The following is a 25,404-nucleotide window of genomic DNA, read 5'->3' as shown; positions in this document are numbered from 1 at the left end:
CACACACACACATGCAGATCTAAAGACACACACACTTACACACACATGCATGCAGATCTAAAGACACACACACACATACATGAAGATCTAAAGACACACAGACACATGCAGATCTAAAGAGACACACACTTACACACACATACATGCAGATCTAAAGACACATACTCACTTACACACACATACATGCAGATCTAAAGACACACACACTTACAAACACATACATGCAGATCTAAAGACACACACACTTACACACACATACATGCAGATCTAAAGACACACACACTTACACACACATACATGCAGATCTAAAGACATACACACATACATGCAGAGCTAGACACAAACTTACACACACATACATGCAGATCTAAAGACACACACACTTACACAAACATACATGCAAATCTAAAGACACACACACACACACACACACACACACACACACATGCAGATATAAAGACACACACACATACATGCAGATCTAAAGAGACACACACACTTACATGCAGATCTAAAGACTTACACACACTTAGACACATACACGCAGATCTAAATACACACACTTACATGCAGATATAAAGACACACACATACATGCAGATCTAAAGACACACACACACTTACACACATACATGCAGATCTAAAGACACACACACTTACACACATACATGCAGATCAAAAGACACACACACACACACTTACACACATACATGCATATCAAAAGACACACACACACACACTTACACACATACATGCAGATCTAAAGACACACACACTTACACACATACATGCAGATCTAAAGACACACACACTTACACACATACATGCAGATCTAAAGACACACACAGACTTACACACATACATGCAGATCAAAAGACACAAACATACATGCAGATCTAAAGAGACACACACTTACACAAACATACATGCAGATCTAAAGACACACACATACATGCAGATCTAAAGACACACTTACACACACATACATGCAGATCTAAAGACACACACATACATGCAGATCTAAAGACACACAAACTTACACACACATACATGCAGATTTAAAGACACACACACACATACATACATGCAGATCTAAAGACACACACCTACACACATATACATGCAGATCTAAAGACTTACACACTTACACACGCATACATGCAGATCTAAAGACACACACACTTACACACACATACATGCAGATTTAGATACACACACACGCAAACACACATACAAATGCACACACATACACACACATACATACATGGAAAAACACACACACACATACATGCAAACACATACAAGACAGACACCCAAAGGGATAGGCGCGCACACACAGGGAGACAGATGCACAGACAGAAACAGACACGGACACAGACAGGGACACACACACAGGACATCACTTTCTTTAATGCTTTTAAGACTGCTGCCTCCTGATCAACTAGAACAGAACCCATGAAGCAGTTGGTAACCCATCCTGCGCCCCCCCCTGTTACAAACACTTGGCACAAACAATTGCAAACAGTTCTTTTCTTAAATTTGTTCTATTGCACATAAAAGCCTCTAGCTGAGGCAAGGCAGCATCACAGCTACATAGTAACCCAGATCCACCCACCCACCTTCACCACCCTCTTAGTTTATAAAAAAAAAAAAAAAATCAGTCAAAAAACAAAATGTATGCTTACATGATAAAACATAATTTATGTAAGAACTTACCTGATAAATTCATTTCTTTCATATTAGCAAGAGTCCATGAGCTAGTGACGTATGGGATATACATTCCTACCAGGAGGGGCAAAGTTTCCCAAACCTCAAAATGCCTATAAATACACCCCTCACCACACCCACAATTCAGTTTAACGAATAGCCAAGAAGTGGGGTGATAAAAAAGTGCGAAAGCATATAAAATAAGGAATTGGAATAATTGTGCTTTATACAAAAATCATAACCACCCCAAAAAAAGGGCGGGCCTCATGGACTCTTGCTAATATGAAAGAAATGAATTTATCAGGTAAGTTCTTACATAAATTATGTTTTCTTTCATGTAATTAGCAAGAGTCCATGAGCTAGTGACGTATGGGATAATGATTACCCAAGATGTGGATCTTTCCACACAAGAGTCACTAGAGAGGGAGGGATAAAATAAAGACAGCCAATTCCTGCTGAAAATAATCCACACCCAAAATAAAGTTTAACGAAAAACATAAGCAGAAGATTCAAACTGAAACCGCTGCCTGAAGTACTTTTCTACCAAAAACTGCTTCAGAAGAAGAAAATACATCAAAATGGTAGAATTTAGTAAAAGTATGCAAAGAGGACCAAGTTGCTGCTTTGCAGATCTGGTCAACCGAAGCTTCATTCCTAAACGCCCAGGAAGTAGAAACTGACCTAGTGGAATGAGCTGTAATTCTCTGAGGCGGAGTTTTACCCGACTCAACATAGGCAAGATGAATTAAAGATTTCAACCAAGATGCCAAAGAAATGGCAGAAGCTTTCTGGCCTTTTCTAGAACCGGAAAAGATAACAAATAGACTAGAAGTCTTACGAAAAGATTTCGTAGCTTCAACATAATATTTCAAAGCTCTAACAACATCCAAAGAATGCAACGATTTCTCCTTAGAATTCTTAGGATTAGGACATAATGAAGGAACCACAATTTCTCTACTAATGTTGTTGGAATTCACAACTTTAGGTAAAAATTCAAAAGAAGTTCGCAACACCGCCTTATCCTGATGAAAAATCAGAAAAGGAGACTCACAAGAAAGAGCAGATAATTCAGAAACTCTTCTGGCAGAAGAGATGGCCAGAAGGAACAAAACTTTCCAAGAAAGTAATTTAATGTCCAATGAATGCATAGGTTCAAACGGAGGAGCTTGAAGAGCTCCCAGAACCAAATTCAAACTCCAAGGAGGAGAAATTGACTTAATGACAGGTTTTATACGAACCAAAGCTTGTACAAAACAATGAATATCAGGAAGAATAGCAATCTTTCTGTGAAAAAGAACAGAAAGAGCAGAGATTTGTCCTTTCAAAGAACTTGCGGACAAACCCTTATCTAAACCATCCTGAAGAAACTGTAAATTTCTCGGTATTCTAAAAGAATGCCAGGAAAAATGATGAGAAAGACACCAAGAAATATAAGTCTTCCAGACTCTATAATATATCTCTCGAGATACAGATTTACGAGCCTGTAACATAGTATTAATCACAGAGTCAGAGAAACCTCTTTGACCAAGAATCAAGCGTTCAATCTCCATACCTTTAAATTTAAGGATTTCAGATCCTGATGGAAAAAAGGACCTTGTGACAGAAGGTCTGGTCTTAACGGAAGAGTCCACGGTTGGCAAGAGGCCATCCGGACAAGATCCGCATACCAAAACCTGTGAGGCCATGCCGGAGCTACCAGCAGAACAAACGAGCATTCCTTCAGAATCTTGGAGATTACTCTTGGAAGAAGAACTAGAGGCGGAAAGATATAGGCAGGATGATACTTCCAAGGAAGAGATAATGCATCCACTGCCTCCGCCTGAGGATCCCGGGATCTGGACAGATACCTGGGAAGTTTCTTGTTTAGATGGGACGCCATCAGATCTATTTCTGGAAGTTCCCACATTTGAACAATCTGAAGAAATACCTCTGGGTGAAGAGACCATTCGCCCGGATGCAACGTTTGGCGACTGAGATAATCCGCTTCCCAATTGTCTACACCTGGGATATGAACCGCAGAGATTAGACAGGAGCTGGATTCCGCCCAAACCAAAATTCGAGATACTTCTTTCATAGCCAGAGGACTGTGAGTCCCTCCTTGATGATTGATGTATGCCACAGTTGTGACATTGTCTGTCTGAAAACAAATGAACGATTCTCTCTTCAGAAGAGGCCAAAACTGAAGAGCTCTGAAAATTGCACGGAGTTCCAAAATATTGATCGGTAATCTCACCTCCTGAGATTCCCAAACTCCTTGTGCCGTCAGAGATCCCCACACAGCTCCCCAACCTGTGAGACTTGCATCTGTTGAAATTACAGTCCAAGTCGGAAGCACAAAAGAAGCCCCCTGAATTAAACGATGGTGATCTGTCCACCATGTTAGAGAGTGTCGAACAATCGGTTTTAAAGATATTAATTGAGATATCTTCGTGTAATCCTTGCACCATTGCTTCAGCATACAGAGCTGAAGAGGTCGCATGTGAAAACGAGCAAAGGGGATCGCGTCCGATGCAGCAGTCATAAGACCTAGAATTTCCATGCATAAGGCTACCGAAGGGAATGATTGAGACTGAAGGTTTCGACAAGCTGCAATCAACTTTAGACGTCTCTTGTCTGTTAAAGACAGAGTCATGGACACTGAATCCATCTGGAAACCCAGAAAAGTTACCCTTGTCTGAGGAATCAAAGAACTTTTGGTAAATTGATCCTCCAACCATGATCTTGAAGAAACAACACAAGTCGATTCGTATGAGATTCTGCTAAATGTAAAGACTGAGCAAGTACCAAGATATCGTCCAAATAAGGAAATACCACAATACCCTGTTCTCTGATTACAGACAGCAGGGCACCGAGAACCTTTGTAAAAATTCTTGGAGCTGTAGCTAGGCCAAACGGCAGAGCCACAAATTGGTAATGCTTGTCCAGAAACGAGAATCTCAGGAACTGATAATGATCTGGATGAATCGGAATATGCAGATATGCATCCTGTAAATCTATTGTGGACATATAATTCCCTTGCTGAACAAAAGGTAAGATAGTCCTTACAGTTACCATCTTGAACGTTGGTATCCTTACATAACGATTCAATATTTTTAGATCCAGAACTGGTCTGAAAGAATTCTCCTTCTTTGGTACAATGAAGAGATTTGAATAAAACCCCATCCCCTGTTCCGGAACTGGAACTGGCATAATTACTCCAGTCAACTCTAGATCTGAAACACATTTCAGAAATGCTTGAGCTTTTACTGGATTTACTGGGACACGGGAAAGAAAAAATCTCTTTGCAGGAGGTCTCAACTTGAAACCAATTCTGTACCCTTCTGAAACAATGCTCTGAATCCAAAGATTGTGAACAGAATTGATCCAAATTTCCTTGAAAAAACGTAACCTGCCCCCTACCAGCTGAGCTGGAATGAGGGCCGCACCTTCATGTGGACTTAGAAGCAGGCTTTGCCTTTCTAGCTGGCTTGGATTTATTCCAGACTGGAGATGGTCTCCAAACTGAAACTGCTCCTGAGGATGAAGGATCAGGCTTTTGTTCTTTGTTGAAACGAAAGGAACGAAAACGATTATTAGCCCTGTTTTTACCTTTAGATTTTTATCCTGTGGTAAAAAAGTTCCTTTCCCACCAGTAACAGTTGAAATAATGGAATCCAACTGAGAACCAAATAATTTGTTACCCTGGAAAGAAATGGAAAGTAAAGTTGATTTAGAAGCCATATCAGCATTCCAAGTTTTAAGCCATAAAGCTCTTCTAGCTAAAATAGCTAGAGACATAAACCTGACATCAACTCTGATAATATCAAAAATGGCATCACAGATAAAATTATTAGCATGCTGAAGAAGAATAATAATATCATGAGAATCACGATGTGTTACTTGTTGTGCTAAAGTTTCCAACCAAAAAGTTGAAGCTGCAGCAACATCAGCCAAAGATATAGCAGGTCTAAGAAGATTACCTGAACACAGATAAGCTTTTCTTAGAAAGGATTCAATTTTCCTATCTAGAGGATCCTTAAACGAAGTACCATCTGACGTAGGAATAGTAGTACGTTTAGCAAGGGTAGAAATAGCCCCATCAACTTTAGGGATCTTGTCCCAAAATTCTAATCTGTCAGACGGCACAGGATATAATTGCTTAAAACGTTTAGAAGGAGTAAATGAATTACCCAAATTATCCCATTCTTTGGAAATTACTGCAGAAATAGCATTAGGAACAGGAAAAACTTCTGGAATAACCACAGGAGCTTTAAATACCTTATCTAAACATTTAGAATTAGTATCAAGAGGACCAGAATCCTCTATTTCTAAAGCAATTAGTACTTCTTTAAGTAAAGAACGAATAAATTCCATTTTAAATAAATATGAAGATTTATCAGCATCAACCTCTGAGACAGAATCCTCTGAACCAGAGGAATCATCAGAATCAGAATGATGATGTTCATTTAAAAATTCATCTGTAGGGAGAGAAGTTTTAAAAGATTTTTTACGTTTACTAGAAGGAGAAATAACAGACATAGCCTTCTTTATGGATTCAGAAACAAAATCTCTTATATTATCAGGAACATTCTGCACCTTAGATGTTGAAGGAACTGCAACAGGCAATGGTACTTTACTAAAGGAAATATTATCTGCTTTAACAAGTTTGTCATGACAATCAATACAAACAACAGCTGGAGGAATAGCTACCAAAAGTTTACAGCAGATACACTTAGCTTTGGTAGATTCAGCACTTGACAGCGATTTTCCTGTAGTATCTTCTGACTCAGATGCAACGTGAGACATCTTGCAATATGTAAGAGAAAAAACAACATATATATAAAGCAAAATTGATCAAATTCCTTAAATGACAGTTTCAGGAATGGGAAAAAATGCCAAAGAACAAGCTTCTAGCAACCAGAAGCAATAAAAAATGAGACTTAAATAATGTGGAGACAAAAGCGACGCCCATATTTTTTCGCGCCAAATAAGACGCCCACATTATTTGGCGCCTAAATGCTTTTTGGCGCCAAAAATGACGCCACATCCGGAACGCCAACATTTTTGGCGCAAAATAACGTCAAAAAATGACGCAACTTCCGGCGACACGTATGACGCCGGAAACGGAAATAGAATTTTTGCGCCAAAAAAGTCCGCGCCAAGAATGACGCAATAAAATGAAGCATTTTCAGCCCCCGCGAGCCTAACAGCCCACAGGGAAAAAGTCAAATTTTAAGGTAAGAAAAATGTTAAATTAAAATGCATTATCCCAAATATGAAACTGACTGTCTGAAAATAAGGAAAGTTGAACATTCTGAGTCAAGGCAAATAAATGTTTGAATACATATATTTAGAACTTTATAAACAAAGTGCCCAACCATAGCTTGGAGTGTCACAGAAAATAAGACTTACTTACCCCAGGACACTCATCTACATATAGCAGATAGCCAAACCAGTACTGAAACGAGAATCAGCAGAGGTAATGGTATATATAAGAGTATATCGTCGATCTGAAAAGGGAGGTAAGAGATGAATCTCTACGACCGATAACAGAGAACCTATGAAATAGACCCCGTAGAAGGAGATCACTGCATTCAAATAGGCAATACTCTCCTCACATCCCTCTGACATTCACTGCACGCTGAGAGGAAAACCGGGCTCCAACTTGCTGCGGAGCGCATATCAACGTAGAATCTAGCACAAACTTACTTCACCACCTCCATCGGAGGCAAAGTTTGTAAAAACTGAATTGTGGGTGTGGTGAGGGGTGTATTTATAGGCATTTTGAGGTTTGGGAAACTTTGCCCCTCCTGGTAGGAATGTATATCCCATACGTCACTAGCTCATGGACTCTTGCTAATTACATGAAAGAAATGTATTTATTACCGGGCATGGTAATTCATTCCAATTACTAGTGGGATATTCAAGTCCTGGCCAGCAGGAGGAGGCAAAGAGCACCCCAGCAAAGCTGTTAAGTGTCACTTCCCTTACCCATAATCCCCCGAAGGGAAATGGAAAAAGAAGATAATACAAGGGTATAGAGGTATCTGAGAAAAAAAACTGCTGTCGTAAATTAATAAGGGCAGGTTGTGGACTCTCCATTCCCTGGAAATAAATTTATCAGGTAAGCATACATTTTGTTTTCTTTCCTATGGCATGGAGAGCCATGATTCATTCCAATTACTAGTGGGAACCAATACCCAAGCTAGAGGACACGGAATGAACAGGGAGGGAGAAAAAGGCAGGAACACCTAAACAGAAGGCACCACCGCTTGAAGAACTTTTCTCCTAAAAGAGGCCTCAGCCGAGGCAAAAGTATCAAATTTGTAGAATTTTGAAAAGGTATGCAGAGAGGACCATGTGGCCGCCTTGCAAATCTGTTCCACAGAAGCTTCATTTTTGAAAGGCTAGGAAGAGGAGACAGCCCTAGTGGAATGAGCTGTAATTCTCTCAGGAGGCTGCTGTCCAGCTGTCTCATAAGCTAAAGGATAACATTTCTTAACCAGAGAGAAAGAGAGGTAGAAGTGGCCCTCTGACCCTTACGTTTACCAGAAAAAACAACGAAAAGGAAGAAGATTGCAGAATATCTTTAGTTGCTTGAAGATAAAATTTTAAAGCACGTACAACATCCAAGTTATGCAAAAGACGTTGCTTCTGAGAAGAAGAATTGGGACAAAAAGAAGGAACAACAATTTCCTGATTAATATTGTGATCTACTTGGTTTGTGGAGATGTAGCGCCAAGAGATAATTGCACCTTTAAGCTCTGACTAGTCAGTTACAAACGGAACCTGAGATCCCACTATAAAATTAAAAGTAAAAAATCAAAAGTTTTATGTATTTATGTTGGTTAAAAACATAGAACAATATGGATACATACGATTAAAACAATATGTTCATGACAGTCTGTTTGTTGTGATGTCTGATAGTTTGAGCCATGAAGACGGTGTGCATGAGTCGTGTAGGGTAAAGAGCCTAATTGTGGGTTAGATAAATGTAGTGAGGAATGGCCCTCAGTAATGGTCTAGATCGTGTTGTGATATCTGTGTCGATATGAGTGCAGTCGTAGTGTGAACCACAAATAGTTACACAGTGGTTGATTATTGGCAGTGGATGACACAAATAATATTAATGCACAATATAATGAGAAACCCCTGATGGAGTTAGCGAATAATGGTGTCCCTTAGTAATGTGATGGTTAGGGGTTAGCAAACAATTAACAAAAATTCAGCAAAAGTGAACATAGGATGAACAAAGGATGAACAAAAAATGAACAAAAAATTGAGCATAAAATAGTTTTGCAACGTGAAGTGCAAATAGTGAAAAGGTGAAAAAATGAAAAGTGTAAAAAATTTAAAAAATGATGAAAAAAGAAAAAATTGAAAAAGAATTGTGCACAAAAAGGTTGTAATCCAATAATATGTTATTAAAGTTGTAATGTTATTGGGGTTAATTCAAGTTAGATAGAAATGACCTTATCTCTTGATGGTGAGAATCCTAATAGAGTACTGGTGGTGAGAACTGCAGTGTAGGTTTCTAGGTATCACCCAGGGATGAATGTTAGACTCCCTTGGTGGAGAAAAGCTTCCTGTTCTTTGAGGTGGAAATCCCTGTCTTTGTATCCTGTTGATCTCTCGATTTTGTGTCTCAAAGTCTTAAAACCATATATACTAATAGTGTAATTTGTATGAGAAAAGGTTTGAGGATTGAAGATATGCTTACCAGCTCTTTGGTCAACGCGTTTCGGCCTTATCTAGGCCTTTCTCAAGACTGGTGTCTGTACGTGGCTAGTAAATATTTATAATGATCTGTAACCCCTTTTTGGGGTCAGTGTGGGCGTATGTTAAAACCAAAAATGATTGCTAACTGAGATACAAATTTTATTCCATAGTTGTTTTTATGTTTTACTTTATCAATCCGGGTGTGCAGCTGTTTGTTAGTCATAATCTTTTAGAGTGAATCTTGGTATTGTTTATAATACTAACTTGTTTGTTGTCTAAGGTGAATGTCGTTATGTAGTCTATCTCATTGGCTGTGATGTCACATCCTGTTATGTGATTGACGTTTGTTTATTTACCTTTAGCGTTTGTGCTGCGACCATACTTTGTGTTTATGTAATCGCTGCCTTACTGTTTTCTAAACTCCTAGTGAAAGTGAACAATATCCGATATTTATGAATTCTTATAATAAAGCTAGACTGTTTTGCTTGTTTACGTGATATCTGTCCTAAATATCAGGCTCTGTGGTGTCAGTCTTCTGATTGGATGTAACGTTATGTTCACAAGCTTAGGATTGGCTCCCAATATGTAAACAAAGCCATATGCTATAGCTTAGAGTACGCTGTCACTATTACAGTTTGCCGCATTCTCTCTAACAAACTCTGTGACATTATGGCTGCTAAACAGAGGTGGTTGTAAACTGGTGAACCAAAAAAATGATAGAAATATATTGGTTCAAGTTGTAAAATCTATCGGTTAAAGTTAAAAAATGTAGATAATATATGATGTTTGTTGTGGATATCAGACTCCGTGATATTGGTCGTCTAATTGGATGTGACGAAACTAACTCGCCTAGGATTGGCTCCTCTAAGAAACATTCCTAGTGTGTAAGCAAAATCATATGTTGTAGCTCAGGGATCGCTGTCAACTATTGCAGTTGATCGTTTTGACAACTTGGCTGTAGATTAGAGATGGTTGTGGATTGGAGGGCCAGATGATAAACAAAGATTTCTATTTATGATGCAAAGGAGGAGCAACAGGTTTAAACACAGGCCTGATCCTGAACAAACGATTGAACATCTGGCAGATCTGCCAGACATTTGTGCAAAATAATAGACAGTGAAGAAATCTGACCCTTCAGAGTGCTGACTGACAAACCCTTCTCCAGGCCCTCCTGAAGAAAAGCCAAAATTCTGGGAACCCTTACTCTGCTCCAAGAGAAACCCTTCGAATTACACCAATAAAGGTATTTACACCATAGCTTATGGTAAATTCTGGGAGTAACAGGCCTACGAGCCTGAAGAATGGTATCAATGACCTTCTCAGAGAACCCATGCATAGCCAAAACTAGGCATTCAATCGCCAAGCAGTCAGCTTCAGAGATTCCAGATTTGGGTGGAGGAAGGGACCCTGAAGTAGAAGGTCCTTCATCTCAGGGGTTACCTCAAAGGTGGAAGAGATGACATCTTCACCAGATCCGCAAAACAGATCCTGCAAGACCAGGCAGAAGCTATTAGAATCACAGACGCTCCCTCCTGTTTAATACAAGCAATGACTCATGGAAAGAGAGCAGCCAGAGGAAACAGGTATGCTAGACTAAAGGTCCAAGGAACTGCCAGGGCATCTATCACAGCGGCTTGAGGATTTCTTGCCCTTGAACCGTACTTTGGAAGCTTGGCATTTTGACGAGACGCCATCAGATCCAACTCTAGAACCCCCCACCTGACGGTTATCTTTGAGAATACCTCTGGATGGAGAGCCCACTCCCCGGGATGAAAGGTCTGCCTGCTCAGAAAATCTGCCTCCCAGTTGTCCACTCCTGGAATGTGGATGGCAGATAGGAAACAATTGTGAGCTTCCACTCACTGTAGAATGCGTGTCACCTCCTTCATTGCTAACAAACTCCGAGTTACTCCCTGGTAGTTGATGTAAGTCACCCAGGTGATATTGTCCAACTTGAATCTGATAAATAGGACGAAGGCTAGTTGAGGCCAAGCTGTCAAGGCATTGAAGATTACTCTCAACTCTAAGATGTTTATGCGAAGAGAAGACTCCTCCAGAGTACAAAAGCCCTGAGCTTTTAAGAAGCCCCAAACTGCTCCTCAGCCTAACAGGCTGGTGCCTGTGGTCACAATCACCCAGGAAGGTCTCAGGAAGCATGTGCCCCAAGACAGATGGTCCTGCAAAATTTCACCACGAGAGAGAGTCTCTTGTTATGGGAATCCAGATCTATCCTCTGCGAGAGATCTGAGTGGTCTCCGTTCCATTGACTGAGTATGCATAACTGCAGAGGTCTCAGATGAAACCGAGCAAAAGGAATGATGTCCATGGAAGCTACCATCAGACCAATCATCTCCATGTATTGAGCCACTGATGGACGAACAGAACTAGAGAGAAAGGCATGAAGCAAGAAGTTTGGATTTTCTGACATCCGTCAGAAAAATTTTCATGGATAGAGAATCTATCATTGATCCTAAGAAACAGACCCTTGTATCTGGTACTAGGGAACTCTTTTCCAGATTCACTTTTCACCCGTGGGAATATAGAATAGACAACAACATCTCTGTATGAGATCTTGCTAGTTGAAAAGATGACGCTTGAACCAAGATGTCGTCTAGGTAAGGAGCCACCACTAATCCCTAAGATCTGACCACTGCCAAAAGAGCCCCTAGAACCTTTGTGAAGATTCTGGAAACCGTAGCAAGGCCAAAAGGAAGGGCAACAAACCAGAAATGCTTGTCCAGAAAGACAAACGTCAGAAACTGGAGATGATCCCTGTGAATGGGAACATGAAGATACGTGTCCTTCAGGTCTATGGTCGTCATGAACTGACCCTCTTGGACCAAGGGAAGAATGGAACAAATGGTTTCTATTTTGAAGGACGGGACCTTGAGGAATTTGTTGAGACACTTTAGGTCTAAAATGGAACGGAAAGTTCCCTCCTTTTTGGGAAACGCAAAAAGATTTGAATAGAATCCTTGACCCTATTCCTCTACGGGAACTGGAACAATCACTCCCAGGTAAGATAGGTCCTTTACTCAATTTAAGAAGGTCTCTCTCTTTACCTGGTTTGCAGATAACCTTGATAGGATAAATCTGCCCCTGGGAGGACAAGTCTTGAATCCTATTCTGTAACCCTGGGATACTATGTCCATGGCCCTAGGGTCTGGGACACCGCGCATCCAAGCCCGACGAAAAAAAGAAAGCCTGCCCCCCACCTGATCCAAGACTGGATCGGGGGCAGTCCCTTCATGCTGATTTAGAATCAGTGGAAGGCTCCTTGCCTTGCTTCCCCTTATTCCAAGGCTGACTGGACCCCCAGGAAGACTTGGATTGTTCCGGCTTGAAAGAGGAGGAGGAAGACTTCTGTCCCCTAAAGTTGTGAAAGAAACGAAAAATAGAATTCTGGTTACCCTTAAGTCTATTCTTTTTATCCTGAGGTAGAAAAGCTCCCTTTCCACCTGTAATTTCAGAAATTATTTCAGCCAGACCAGGACCAAATAAAGTTTTGCCCTTATAAGGCAAAAACAGAAGTTTGGACTTGGATGTGACATCTGCAGACCAAGATTTTAACCACAGGGCTTTGCAAGCTAGAACAGTGAACCCAAAAATCTTAGCTCCCAGTCTAAGCACTTGCATGTTGGTATCACAAATAAAAGTATTGGCCAGCTTGAGAGCCCTGATCCTGCCCTGGATCTCCTCTATAATAGTCTCCTCTGAAATGAGATCAGATAAGTCATCGCACCAATAAGATGCTGCTCGCGCAACTGTAGCAATACTAGCAACAGGTTGCCACTATAATCCCTGATGAATGTACATGTTTTTTTTTAAAAAAAGCCTTAAGCTTCTTATCCATGGGATCCTTGAAAGAACAACTATCCTCAATAGGAATAATAGTTCTCTTGGCAAGAGTAGAGATAGCTCCCTCTACCTTGGGCACTGTGCTCCATGAGTCACTTATAGAGTCAGCAACAGGAAACATTTTTTTTTTTTAAAACAGGGGACGGGGAAAAAGGAATCCCTGGTTTATCCCATTCCTGAGCTATATCATCTGACATACGGTCTGGAACTGGAAACACTTCCACAGATGAAGGTACATCATATACTCTGTTAAAGGGACACTGAACCCAAATTTTTTCTTTCGTGATTAAGATAGAGCAAACAATTTTAAGCAACTTTCTAATTTACTCATATATGCAATTTTTCTTCGTTCTCTTGCTATCTTTATTTGAAAAAGAATGCATCTAAGCTGTTTTTTTGTTCAGAACTCTGGACAGCACTTTTTTATTGGTGGATGAATTTATCCACCAATCAGCAAGAACAACCCAGGTTGTTCACCAAAAATGGGCCGGTATCTAAACTTACATTCTTGCATTTCAAATAAAGATCCCAAGAGAATGAAGAAAATTTGAGAATAGGAGTAAATTAGAAAGTTGCTTAAAATTTCATGCTCTATCTGAATCACAAAAGAAAAAAATTTGGGTTCAGTGTCCCTTTAAGCTTACTAGACTTTTTTGGATTCTCAGTGACAGACACGTCTGAGTCTTCCAAAGTAGCAAGGACCTCCTTCAAAAGTAACTGGAGGTGTTCTAACTTAAATCTAAAACAACCTCTGAATCTGCAGAATTGGTCACTACAGTTTCAGAATCTGATAACTCCAGATAAGGCGCCACTGCAATGCAATGCACCGCAACCGGAGCACCGCCAACAAGGATCCCAGGACCTTTGAAAGAATTCTGGGACCTGTGCCACTTTATGAAGAACCTATTGTGTTCACAAATTGTTAGGGCACACAGGCAGTGCCCTGCGCTTCCTCTCATACTGAGTTTTTTATTTGCATATCATGCATTCTGTATTTTTCCCACGTGGAAAATAACCTTACTAGAGGAATTATTTTCAACTTTCGCACTATCCCGGTGTAATCTATCCTAGTGCGTCCAGTGAGTTATAAGGAATGGAAAAGACGCATTCTCTATACTTAAAGAGGGGTTTCCCATAACCGACTTAGTTAAGGAGGCTGGGCAGACATTACCTAGGGTGAAAGGAGTAGGGAGAAGGTTCAGAAAAAAGGAGTTGATCCTCTCCACGAAAATCTTTAGAAAAGGCAAAAGATTTATTCAATCTGAAGAGAGACCAGAGTATTACTGTGACTTGGAATGGCACATTAACCAAAAAGGTGAAGGTACTCTAAAAACATCTATCATCACCATGTAGTATCAAATAATAAATGTACTGCTATATTTGACGTATAACACAGAATCCCCAGACTTCAACTTAGCCTATAGGAGTCTGCCTGTAATTGGATGGGGCACTGACAGATAACATGCATCCGGATTAGAATAAACCCTTCTACATACTGCGTGCCTGTGAAACGTCTCTGCTATATGCCTAAAGCAGCAGAAAAAACATTCAGTTCCCTGAAAGACACTCTCACATAAAGTGCGCAAAGCCTCTCAACTATATGCTATAATACAGCATAGAAGGCAGCTGGCATCCATTCAGGTAATTTGTACAAAAGGCGCGCAAACAATGGCGCAAACCTTAGCTCTGCCCATCGTGGGCATATCAAGTTAAATCTCCCAGGCTGCTAATTTGAGACAAATGGAGCCGTCGGGAGAACCACCATCATAGACATTTATGAAAAATAAATAAACCCCCCTTAGTTAGCTCGCAATGTAATACAAGCTGTTGGGAACGGTGAACAAGTCATATAACACCTTCAGAAAATCTCCCTGTCGGCTGCCATCTTTAAGTCGTAGGGAGCGAGACATGTATAACACATTTCATGCGTAATAAAATAAACCTCCCGGTCGGCTGTTAGATTAGTTAATAAACGCCTTTGGGAGCAAGGACATGTAGCAATATGTATAATACTGTTTATGAATAAACCTCCCTGTCGGCTGTAGCGACACCCTGTATATTACTGTCATGCACAGGGACATGCAACATCATTTATAACACCCCCATGACAATCCTGTATAGCAGGTTAATACTGAAATAGAATAACCCTCCTTGGCTGCTAACTGAAGTAATGTAAGCCTTTGAGAACAGTAATGAAGGAAGTAGATGTTGCTTCTGAGATTACAGAAACTGCCCAATAATTCATCCTCACACTAGGGATAAAGTTATTTAATGTCCATGAATCTATAAATATATATATATATATATAGAGAGAGTGCCAAATTGTTCTGTAAACATAGCCAGAAAATAAAAGCTTAGCACTTACCTCTAGAAGTCTGCCCGGCAGTAAGGCAGTCCCCCGGCTTGCGAGGTCCTCTCCCTCACATTGGCCTGTGGAAACAAAAAGTACTGAGCATTTTCTCCCTCAGACTTTCACAAACAGGGCAGCAGAATGTATGGGAGGCGCAGTGAGAATTATGTCCCACATGTTCCCATTGCTTTAAAGCCACCAAAAGCTCTACTGTAGAGACTGATATGGACTACGGCTACACCCTAGAACAAAGCAGCACTCTCTGGCACTACTTTAAAAATAATAAACTCTTGATTGAAGAATCTAAACTAACACCTCACTTTACCTCTTCCTATCACTAACGTAGGCAAAGAGAATGACTGGGGTGGGAGGGAAGGGAGGAGCTATATATACAGCTCTGCTGTCCAGGAGGCGCAATCCCACAAGTAAGGATGAAATCCGTGGACTCATCGTGTCTTTAAAAAGAAAAGGGATACCAGGTCTCTCCCATTCCCGAGCAATAATCTCTGTAGTCTGGAACCGGAAAAACTTCAGAGGAAGGAACGTTAAAGTATTTATTTAAATGTACTAGACTTCTTAGGGTTGACTACGACAGCCATGTCGGAATCGTCCAAGGTGGTCAAAACCTCTTAAAATAATAACCGGAAGTGTTCTAGCTTCAACCTGAAGGATACAACTTCAGCATCAGAAGAAGGAATTACACTGTCTGAGTCTAAAACTTCACCCTCAGATGCTACCGAAGTAGCTTCCTCCTCAGACTTCTGGGAAGAAACAGTCGGACTAGCCCCAACAGCGTCAGAAACCTTACTCACTGATTCCATAAATTTCCTCTTGCACTTTCCCTGCAGCATGGGAAAGGCAGACAGCGCATCAGTAACCGCAGAAGATATGTGGGTAACAATGTCTTGCAACATAACTCCAACCGGAGTGTGAGAGGAAGCGCAGGGCACTGCAAGTGAAGACGATAAAGTTTGGGACACTTGAGGAGAAAGCTGCCGCATATCCTGAACAGAGGACCCCTGAACAGCATCCGCCTTAGCTAATGATGGCTCAGATTCAAAAAGTCTATCCCTGTATTGTAGGGTTCTTTCAATACATTAAGGACAAAAAAGGGATTAGGGGTTCTACATTAGAGTCAAAAAACACAAGCCACATGTACATTATGCAGGGCCTCTTGATCCATCTCTTACTAAATGTGCAACAAAATAAACTCAACTGCTTTATTTAAGTTGTAAAATAATAACACCAAAAGACGATACTGTCACTTTAAATTTTAAGAGAAAATTATTTTTCTTTTATTCTTTATTACCGCAAAAAAACAGTTTATAATAAACCCCCCGACTGTCTCCACACCTCAGCACTACTTGCTGAGGTGCCTCTTGTGAACCGGATTAGACCCTGCGATCCGGACTGCAATACAGCTGCTCAGAATGGTTATGCAATAAATGACACAGCAACAAATTCCCTCCGGACTGGAAATAACAGAAACACTTCTGAAAGGCGCACAATACTAAGTGCCTCCTCAGAAACCCGCTCTTCCTATTCGTGGGCGTGCCTAACTAGAAAGGAAACCGGCCGCCATTACAAGCAAGCTAGATCCGTCGCAGCTAGTAAACAAACATACTAACACTGCCCCACAAAGTCCGGAGTCAACCCGGAGCAAACAACTCTGAGCCTTAGAACCGATGCCCATAATAAAAAAAGTGCACTGCATCTGTCCCACAAAGTCCGGAAGTAAACCCGGAGCAATAACCTAAAGCTGAGCCCTCAGAGCCGATGCACATGTAAAAAACAAACAAACACACTGCTTCTGTCCCACAAGTCCGGAATTAAACCGGAACAAATAAGTAAATCTGAGCCTCTGCAAAAAAATTATACATCCCCAGTGCCTGCTGCAGACGGTGCCTACTAAAAACCTATAAACCCCAAATAGGAATATTAGCGTTTAACGTCCCAATACTTAACTGATGAATAGACATATCCTTGAGAAAATAAAACTAGGCACTAACCTGAAATCAATCGGCCCGGCAGTAGGACAACTCACATGGTATGAGAGTTCCTCTCCCTCACATGGACCCATGGGAAAATTAGGAAAGACTGAATAATCCTAAACAGACTTTCAGGATAGGGCAGCAACAACTATTTGGGAGGCGCAGTGGGGATTATACCCTACCAGTTCCCAATTGCTTGAAAGCCACCACTGCTCTACTGAAGAGACTGACATGGACTACGGCTAAACCCCAGGAAGGAGCAGAACAAACTTGCTCTGCAGCAAAATAATAAAATCTTGATTGAATAATCTTCTTCCAGACACCTAAACTTTACCACCTCCTTGCTCTTAACGTGAGCAAAGAGAATGACTGGGGGGTGGAGGGAAGGGAGGTGATATTTAACAGCTTTGCTGTGGTGCTCTTTGCCTCCTCCTGCTGGCCAGGAATGATATTCCCAAAAGTAATTAGAGATGATCCGTGGACTCACCATGTCATTAGAAAGAAAGACCCTTTTCCACCTGTAATATCAGAACTATTTTTGACAGATCAGGACAAAACAAGGTCTTATCCTTGTACGGAAATACCAGAGCTTGGACTCAGAGGAAAAATCCACTGTCCAGAATGCCCCACGGGTTTGAACAGCGGAGCCAGATATCTTGGCTCCCGGGTGAAAAACTTGCATTGTAGCATCAGAAATAAAAGAATTGGCTAGCTCAAGAGCCTTAATTCTGTACTGGATCTCTTGCAAAGGAGTCTCTACCAAATTGGAATCAGACAAGGCATTGCACCAATAAGATGCTGCTCTTGACACAGTGGCAATACAAACTTCCATGTAAGTCACCAGCTTAGTCCATTGATCCTGAAAAGAACAGCTATCCTCTCTAGGAATTGTAGTTCTCTTAGCCAAAGTAGAAATACCCTACTACTTTAGGCACCGTGCACCCTGATATTTAATGGAGACAGCGACAGGAAACATCTTTTTAAAGATAGGAGACAGGGAAAAAGGAAACCCTGACCTCCCATTCCTGTGAAAAATCTCCTAGCACGGTCAGGAACAGTAAAAACTTCCACAGAGGAATCCAAGTAATTATAAAGTTTACTAGATTCTTTAGGGTTGACAACGACATACGTATCAGAGTCGCTCCAAGGTAGCCAAAACCTCCTTTAACCATACACAAAGGTGTTCAAGCTTAAATTTGAAGAATACTTCTTCAGCATCAGAAGAAGGAATTATACTGTCCGAATCTGAGATTTCACCCTCAGAGGCTACTGACGTATCCTCCTCATCAGACCTATGAGGAAGGCAACCATTGTAACAGTAGGAGGTACAGAAACCTTACTATCTGAATCTCTAATTTTCCCTTTTGCGATTTCCCTTAAAGGGACAGTCTAGTCAAAATTAAACTTTCATGATTCAGATAGGGCATGTGATTTTAAACAACTTTCCAATTTACTTTTATCATCAAATTTGAATTGTTCCCTTGGTGGTATTTTTAAAAAGCTAAACCTAGCTAGGCTCAAACTGATTTTTAAACCGTTGAAAACCGACTCTCAGTTCAGAGCATTTTGAAAGTTTTTCACAGTTAGACAGTTCTAGTTCATGTGTGTCATATAGATACCATTGTGCTCACTCCCGTGGAGTTATTTAGGAGTCTGCACTGATTGGCTAAACATCATGTCTGTCAATAGCATTGAGATAAGGGGGCAGTCTGCGGAAGCTTAGATACAATGTAATCACAGAGGTAAATAGTATATTAATATAACTGTGCTGGTTATGCAAAACTGGGGAATGGGTAATAAAGGGATTATCTATCTTTTTAAACAATAAAAATGCTGGTGTAGACTGTCCCTTAAGTATAGGAAAAGCAGATAATGCAACAGATACATCAGAAGATACCTGGGCAGTAATATCTGCAGGCAAAGAACTCCAGGAGTTTGAGAGGAACCACAGGGCACTGCATGTGACGCCATTGAGGCTTGGGACGGCTAAGGAAGAAGCTGTGGCATTGCCTGAACAGCATCCACCTGAGAGACATAGGGTTCAGCGGGCAACAACCTATCTCTTAAATGAGAAAGTTGTAGCTAAGCAAGCAGCACAGAATTGCATATAGGCAACAACTTGTGCCATAAACACATATAAAATCTTAAGGCAGCATGAAATAAGAAATAAAGAACCTTTATTTTAACAGTGAAATACGTAACATGATATAAATAATATTGAAATATGTTAATGAGATGTATTTGTACTTTAAAAACTCTGAAATTGGTTCCGGGAGAAAAACTGACAATTTAGCAAAAACTCTTCAGCCTAGCTGAATTAAATTAGATTAAAAATATCCTTGCATTTTAACATACTGGCACTTTAAAAATGCATAAGGATCATGGCATAGCTCCTGTTGATCGGAGCTGAAATAAAACATTAGAGAGACGCCATTCCGCTAGTCTACAACTACACACTCTGGTGCAAGACTAATCTAAAGCGAAGAGTCGGGTCACGTGACACCGTAAACAGCTTCAGCTTCCCCTCTCAGAAAATGCTGCGACTCTTCCCGCCACATCTCAGTCATGGCGGAAGATCAAAAGCACATACTTGTATCTTTCAATAAAAAAGAAAATTTATGCTTACCTGATAAATTTCTTTTTAGACACGATGAGTCCACGGATCATCTTCATTACTTATGGGATATTTACCTCCTGGTCAGCAGGAGGAGGCAAAGAGCACCACAGCAGAGCTGTTATATAGCTCCTCCCTTCCCTCCCACTCCAGTCATTCGCCCGAATTTAGGAAGAGAAAGGAAAAGCCAAGGTGCAGATGTGTCTGAAGTTTACAATAATTAACAACCTGTCTAAAAGAACAGGACGGGCCGTGGACTCATGGTGTCTAAAAAGAAACAAATTTATCAGGTAAGCATAAATTTTCTTTTCTTTTTAAAGACACAATGAGTCCACAGATCATCTTCATTACTTATGGGATACAATACCCAAGCTAGAGGACACAGATGATACGGGAGGGACAAGACAGAGCACCTAAACGGAAGGCACGACTGCTTGAAGAACCTTTCTCGCAAAAGCAGCCTCGGCCGAGGCAAAAGTGTCAAATTTATAGAATTTCGAAAAAGACGAAGTGTATTGCAACGCCAAGAGCTCAGACAGTCTACAAGCTGAAGAAATAGCAACAAGAAATAAAACTTTCCAAGCTAACAACTTAATATCTAAGGAATGCATAGGCTCAAACGGAGCCCCTTGAAGAACTTTGAGAACTAAATTCAGACTCCATGGAGGAGTAACTGGTTTGAACAAAGGCCTGATCCTAACCAAGGCCTGACAAAAAGATTGTACATCTGGGACCTCTGCCAGACGTTTGTGTAAGAAAACAGATAAGGCAGAGATTTGACCCTTTAGGGAACTTGTCGATAAACCCTTCTCCAAACCTTATAGGAGAAAAGACAAAATTCTGGCAATCCTAACTCTAACTCCATGAGTAGCCCTTGGATTCACACCAATAGAGATATTTACGCCATATCTTATGGTAAATCCTAGTTACAGGCTTACGAGCCTGAATCATGGTCTCTATGACTGAATCAGAAAAACCCCGCTTGGGTAAGATTAAGCGTTCAATCTCCAAACAGTCAGCTTCAGAGAAACTAGATTTGGGTGAAGGAAGGGCCCTTGAATGAGAAGGTCCTTCCTCAACGGAAGTCTCCAAGGTGGCAGGAATGACATGTCCACCAGATCTGCATACCAAATCCTACGAGGCCAAGCAGGTGCAATGAGGATCACTGATGCCCTCTCCTGCTTGATTCGAGCAATAACCCGAGGAAGAAGCGCAAACGGGGTAATAGGTATGCAAGGCTGAAAGACCAAGGAACCGCCAGAGCATCTATCAGTTCCGCCTGGAGATCCCTAGACCTTGACCCGTATCTCGGGAGCTTGGCATTCTGACGAGATGCCATGAGATCTAACTCCGGCCGACCCCATTTGAGAATCAGGTTGGAGAACACTTCCGGATGGAGTTCCCACTCTCCCGGATGAAAAGTCTGTCTGCTCAGAAAGTCCGCCTCCCAGTTGTCCACCCCTGGGATATGGATCGCTGACAGATGGCAAGAATGGGCATCTGCCCACCGGATTATCTTGGCTAACTCGTTATCGCTAAGGAACTCCTCGTTCCTCCCTGATGATTGATGTAAGCCGCTGACGTTATGTTGTCCGACTGGAATATGATAAACTGGGCCGAAGCCAACTGGTGCCAGGCCACAAGAGCATTGAATATCGCTCTTAGTTCCAGGATGTTTATAGGAAGAACAGACTCCGCCATAGTCCACACTCCCTGAGCCTTTAGGGAACCCCAGACAGCTACCCACCCTAGAAGGCTGGCGTCAGTTGTCACAATCACCCAGGAAGGTCTGCGAAAGCAGGTTCCCTGGGATAGATGATCCAGAGACAACCACCATTGAAGAGAGTCCCTCGTCTCCTGTTCCAGGGTTATTCGAGAAAATAAATCTGCATAATCTCCATTCCACTGCCTGAGCATGTTTAATTGCAGAGGCCTGAGGTGGAACCGAGCAAACGGGATGATGTCCATTGCCGCCACCATCAGTCCGATTACTTCCATACACTGTGCCACTAACGGCCGAAGAGTGGACTGAAGGGCTCGACAGAGGTGACTTTCCCAAGAAAGTCACCCTTGTCTTCGGGATTAAGGAACTCTTTTCCAGATTTACCATCCACCCGTGAGTTCTCAGGAAGGATAGCACAACGTCGGTATGAGATCTTGCTTCTTGACAAGATTAGAATATAGTCCAGATAAGGTGCCACCGCAATGCCCTGTGGTCTTAGAACCGCCAGCAGAGACCCCAGAACCTTTGAAAAAAATTCTGGGTGCCGTGGCCAGACCGAAAGGAAGAGCCACAAACTGAAAGTGTTTGTCCAGAAAGGCAAACCTCAGGAACCTGTGATGATCTCTGTGGATAGAAACATGTAGATACGCATCCTTTAAATCCACTGTCGTCATAAATTGACCCTCCTGGATCAATGAAAGAATGGTACGAATAGTTTCCATCTTGAATGATGGAACTCTGAGAAACTTGTTTAGACTCTTGAGGTCTAAGATAGGTCTGAAGGTTCCCTCCTTCTTGGGAACTACAACAGATTTGAATGTTTGAATAAAAACCCTGCCCCTGTTTCTGTACAGGAACGGGAATAATCACTCCCAGGGAGGAGAGGTCTCTTACACAATGTAATAACACCTATTTTCTTATCTGGTTTGCAGATAATCTTGAAAGAAGAAATCTTCCTCGGGGAGGAAAATATTTGAACTCCAGTTTGTATCCCTGAGACACTATTTCTATTGCCCAGGGATCCTGAACGTCCCGAACCCAAGCCTGAACGAAGAAGGAAAGTCTGTCCCCTACCAGATCTGGTCATGGGTCGGGGGGCATGTCCTTCATGCTGCTTTGGCTTCAACAGCCGGCTTCTTGGATTGTTTACCCTTGTTCCAAGACTGGTTGGGTCTCCAAGTAGGCTTAGATTGTTCTGGTTTAGAGGAGGAAGAGAAAGAATTTCCCTTGAAATTTCAAAAGGAACGAAAATTACTCTGGCGTCCTTTCTGTTTGTTTCTCTTATCCTGAGGAAGGAGATGACCCTTACCTCCCGTGATATCAGAGATAATTTCTGTCAGGGTAGAGATTACCACAACCGTGGCAAACGGCTCTTGACCCGGAAACCCCAGAATCTGTATGGGCGTTGGACTCCTGACCTCCTGGAATGCCGTAGCCGTAACGACTTAGTACAATCCATTCCCAAATCACAATTTATAAGAATTAGAAGAAATACAAAATTGGATGAGATATATGAAAAGCAGTCTTTAGATCTTAAAAATAGACTAATTAAGAGGGGATATAAATCTAAAAAGTTAGAAGAAACAAGAACAACAATAAAACATTATGATGGCAAGCCAAAAAGTAACGAGAATGAAAGAAATCTAGCATTTGATGATGCCATTGTTTTTTCAACCCCATTTAGTCCACAGTATAATCAGGTAGTGCAGATAATTAAAAAACATCTTAACCTGTTGATGAAGTTTTAAAATCATTTATAAAAAAATGTAAATTTGTATCCAAAAAGTAAAAAACTTTGGCACAAACACTGTCTCCAAGTTTGGTAAAAAAAACACTACAGATAAAAGTCAACAAGCCAATAGGTGGCTCAATAAGAAAGGTACCTTTAAATGTGGTACTAGAACATGCTTGGCTTGCCTAATATTTTGCAGAGAGATAACTTTGTATGCTCAGTTAATAAGAAAATTTACCCGATAGATTTTTATGCCAATTGTAGTTTTAAATATGTTATTTATTTACTTACATGTAATATTTGTTTTTTTCAATACATAGGGAAAACTACACGCACAGTAAAAAATCACGCTTTAATGAATATATAAGGGATGTTAAAAACTTCTGCAAAGCCTCTGCTGTGGCGGATCACTTTAATAATGTACATTATATGAACAAAGCAAATTTATCATTGCAAATTATAGATCTAGCAGCAATGCCAATAAGGGGAGGCAATAGAGATAAGATACTGGAAAAGAGGGAACTCTTTTGGATTTTAAAATGATGTACACGCTCACCATTGGGCATGAACAGGGAATGTGACATTAGTTACTTCATAGACAATTGACTGTAGTTCCCTCCTTTATCTTACTCATTTGCTTGTCCCTTATAAAATAAGAGCTACATATTTATGGAGTTTATAATAACTTTCATCAAATAATACATTATATCAGTCTTCTTTAGGGAAGATGCGTTCCAAATATAACATACAAATCCTATTAAAAATAATTTGGTTCACAACAACTTTAAAATATTATATTTAAGAATGTTTCAAAAATGTTTCAATTATCATGTTTTTTGCATAATTTGAAGAGTATAGTTTATAATATCTGTGTATCCTTAGACTGTATTGTCTAAATTGTACTGTTTAAATACTATCACCTGTTGCAGTTTGTTGCAACAACGGTTTGTAATAACTGTTTACAAATAATGTTTCTACTTTCTTATCATTCTCTAAGTGTATATCAACTATCTATCTTTTTTAATTTAAGATTGTGACAGACCCTTCTGTCAGGACTGAAGGAGTTAATTGTGTTTAGCTAAGAAACTAATTTCTAAAGACAGAGTTGCTGGCTCCAGCTATAATCTAATTAGTGCTAAGCATTCTATTGTTTGATCACCTCCAGAGAGAAAACGCCTAAGTGATAAGAAGAGCCAAGAGTGTCTTGTGGTTGAAGTGTTTAAGTAATATAATTCTATTGTATCATGTCAAAAGGGCGCTTTTCCCTTTTATCTAATGTACAACATTCTTTCAACCCCCATCTGGGGGGGTCAGACCTGCATAAATACTAGGCATAGCCTTTTAATAAATGTCATTCTGTTTTAAACCTGATGTGGAGCCTGGTCTCATGTTTGTGGGGAAAACTGGTTGGGGTTGTGAATTGCTGATTCCCTATTCAGGACATTGTTCATCTGGTATTACCCTTGGTACACTGTTGGTACCGTAACAATTGGTGGCAAGCGACGGAATGAACCTTATCGCCCAGAAGAGCAACTACACAAGCCAGTAACCTCAGGAAGAGGGGGATTATTACAATACTGACTAAGATGGAAAGAGTACCAGGGACAGAAGGAACCAATGGGCCCAGCATATTAGACAGAACCCCTGAAGAAGCAAGCTTTGATCGGGCGGTTAAAATAAGACTGGCACATTATGGCCCCAACCCATCTGTGGAAATTATCGACCGGGTCAT

At 40.8% G+C, this 25,404-nt stretch overlaps 1 protein-coding gene and 1 non-coding gene across 2 annotated transcripts in view; both read right to left on the bottom strand.

Moving 5' to 3' along the window:
* Positions 1–25,404, bottom strand: part of LOC128639738 (cell division cycle and apoptosis regulator protein 1) — an 81,052-nt gene that overhangs the window by 11,529 nt on the left and 44,119 nt on the right. The window lies entirely within an intron of this gene.
* Positions 14,430–14,543, bottom strand: LOC128640627 (U5 spliceosomal RNA). Its single transcript, XR_008399364.1, has one exon. It is a non-coding gene; the product is annotated as a U5 spliceosomal RNA (small nuclear RNA).

Source organism: Bombina bombina, chromosome 9, assembly GCF_027579735.1.
Source record: "Bombina bombina isolate aBomBom1 chromosome 9, aBomBom1.pri, whole genome shotgun sequence".
Classification (NCBI taxonomy): Eukaryota; Metazoa; Chordata; class Amphibia; order Anura; family Bombinatoridae; genus Bombina; species Bombina bombina.
The sequence above is the reverse complement of the archived record's forward strand: the minus strand, read 5'-3'. Positions and strand labels throughout refer to the sequence as shown.